Source organism: Malaclemys terrapin, chromosome 19 (assembly GCF_027887155.1).
Source record: "Malaclemys terrapin pileata isolate rMalTer1 chromosome 19, rMalTer1.hap1, whole genome shotgun sequence".
In the NCBI taxonomy this organism is placed as follows: domain Eukaryota; kingdom Metazoa; phylum Chordata; order Testudines; family Emydidae; genus Malaclemys; species Malaclemys terrapin.
In genome coordinates this window covers 1483239-1485880 of record NC_071523.1, presented here as the reverse complement: position 1 = coordinate 1485880, position 2642 = coordinate 1483239, and positions in this window count along the sequence as shown.

The window sequence follows — 2642 nt, the reverse complement described above, 5'->3', positions numbered from 1 at the left end:
CTCTCCTCATAAGTCATGTGCTCCAGCCCCCTAATCATTTTTGTTACCCTCCGCTGGACTCTTTCCAATTTTTCCACATCCTTCTTGTAGTGTGGGGCCCAAAACTGGACACAGTACTCCAGATGCGGCCTCACCAATATCGAGTAGAGGGGAATGATCACATCCCTAGATCTGCTGGCAATGCCCCTACTTATACAGCCCAAAATGCCGTTAGCCTTCTTGGCACCCAGGGCACATTGTCGACTCCTATCCAGCTTCTCGTCCACTGTAACCCCAGGTCCTTCTCTGCAGAACTGCTGCTGTGAAAGTAGAGCCTACTCGGCCTGACTCAGCAGGCGCGAGATGACGCTGGCTTTGACTGAGGTGTACTAGAAGCTGCACGACAGTGAACCACCTCCAAGGAAACTGCTTGTGAGTCACCTAGAATGGAATTGACATGAGCGAGTGCTCAAAGAAGAAAAAACAGTTACCCACCTTTTGAAACTGTTGTTCTTTGAGAGGTGTTGCTCATGTCCGTTCCATGACCCGCCCTCCTTCCCCTCCGTCAGAGTTGCTGGCAAGCAGGAACTGAGCGGGCACAGGGCTAGTGGCACCTGATAAACCGCTGCCTGAATGTGGCACTCAAGGGGGCACTACCGCCGGCCTTATGGATACCGCTAAGGCAAAAATCTCCCACAGCCGTGCACCTAGAATGGAACGGACAGTCTAGAGCAGTATCATAAATGGGCAAGTCAGGTGCAAATTGGGTTAAACGCCTTTTCTTTGCCTCCCCAGGAGTATTTGCAGAGGCCCTGTATCGAGCTCACCGCCTCTGCCCCGCCCTGCAGTGTGTCTGGGCCGGCAGGGAAATCTGATCCTTCTCTGAAGCCTGCCTGAAGCTGCCTGGTGATGAGAGTTCTGCTTGGCCGGCCTTCAGCCCTCGAACCCTCACTCTGCTGGCTTAGAGGCTGAAAACGGGGAGGAGAGTCTCTGCACAGGCTGGGAGCACGTCAGGTAGTCTGTGCCCAGGTGCATGTGTTCCCAATGACCCTGGTTCACTGAGTGGAGCACCCAGGGGCACTAGGTCACTCCTCCAATACTAGTGTAGGTGTAAACTCAGCCCAGCCTGCAGGAGCAGGCAGGCCAGCTTTCAGGCACCTGGAGCTGTCTAACAAGCTACTTCCACAGTCTAGCATCCTATCTCCCCCTGGAAACAGCCAGGGGAAGTGCCCCCCATACACCACCAAAGAACAAACCCTCAGGGCTCTTTCAGGACAGGCTGCTGGCGGTTTGCAAGGAGCTTGTTGCCCATCTACTTAGTAGCCTGTCTGTGACCTTCAGTAGAGGGCACAAGACACCATGTAGCAGGCTCCCAGGGGGAGTGCCCTTTCATTAGAGATTAGCTTATGAATTATGCCTGCATGTTCATATCCCTTCCAACCCCAGGGAGTAGCCAGAGGTCAAAGCTTCTCCCTGGCACTGGAAATAATGTCCTGGGCAGTGAAGAATCTGCTGCCTTTCAGGACAATTCACAGAAATGATACCAGTGGGGCTGGGGGGTGAGTTGAAGTTGTCCCTAGTCCTCCACTGGACCATAAGGCACATTGGACTCTGGACAGCCAAGGACCCTACATTGCACCTGCAGAAAAGACCACGCCTATAGAAGCAGGGACTCCTTCATCCGGACCAGGACCACCTGCAATGAACAGCCTGGACATCAGAAGAGAGATGTAGCTCAGCCAGGATTCTCCGCTAGCCTCTGATACCTTTTGGTATCCAGACCGAACTCAACCAGAATGTTTCATCCCTTGGTCTGGTCAAACTGATGGTTCTGGTGCAAGGGGGAACAGAAAGGTCCCTGGACAAGGACTGCCTCTTAGGCTGGGCATGGCCCTCTGGCTACAAAATACAAATATATGCGGTGCTGAGTGGAGCCATCGTGGTGTTCCGTAGGCAGGCACATCGCGCTCTCCATGTGAGTAGCATCAGGTGCCAAGATGACTCTTAATGCCAGATTAGAAGAGCCTGTGGCTGGCCTGGCTAGTCGCCCTTACCGCTAAAGAGCAGAGCTTGGAATGAGCTCTGTGAGAACCCCGCTGTTGTTGTGAGGCAAAGCTCAGCATACATTCCTTTGTCCACAAGTCCTGGAAAGTCTTTCCCCATCATTTTGTTCTAACCCTTAGCACAATCCTTTGGAAGGTTGTGGCACAAACAGGCATTCCTAGTGCGCTAAAGGTATATCTCCAGTGTAGGGAGAAACATGCCCCATTCATACCCTGTTCATCTCGTGCCAAACAAAATGCCAAGATCTGAGGGCCCCAAAGTTGCTGCAGGTAAGAGGTTGCACCTGTTGGCATGCTAGGCATCTGGGCAGCTATTCACCGATGGCTCATGGGGCACTAGGGGAAATGTGTGTTTCTGAAAATGATTTGCAAAAGAAGTTTCCATTCTTCTGCAGAGATATCCTTCAGTCCCACATTATTCCCTGCTTTCTATGGGGGAATTTCCATTCCTGCCTGATGTTCTATTATAATAACTAAAACTCTGTTTATCCTTCCCTCCCCCCACCCCCTATCTCTGGGATTCACTGCTCACTACTTCCCAGGAGTGAGGAACGAGGCCAGAAGCTATGTAACGCAATGAGACTTTTCTTAACTGATCAT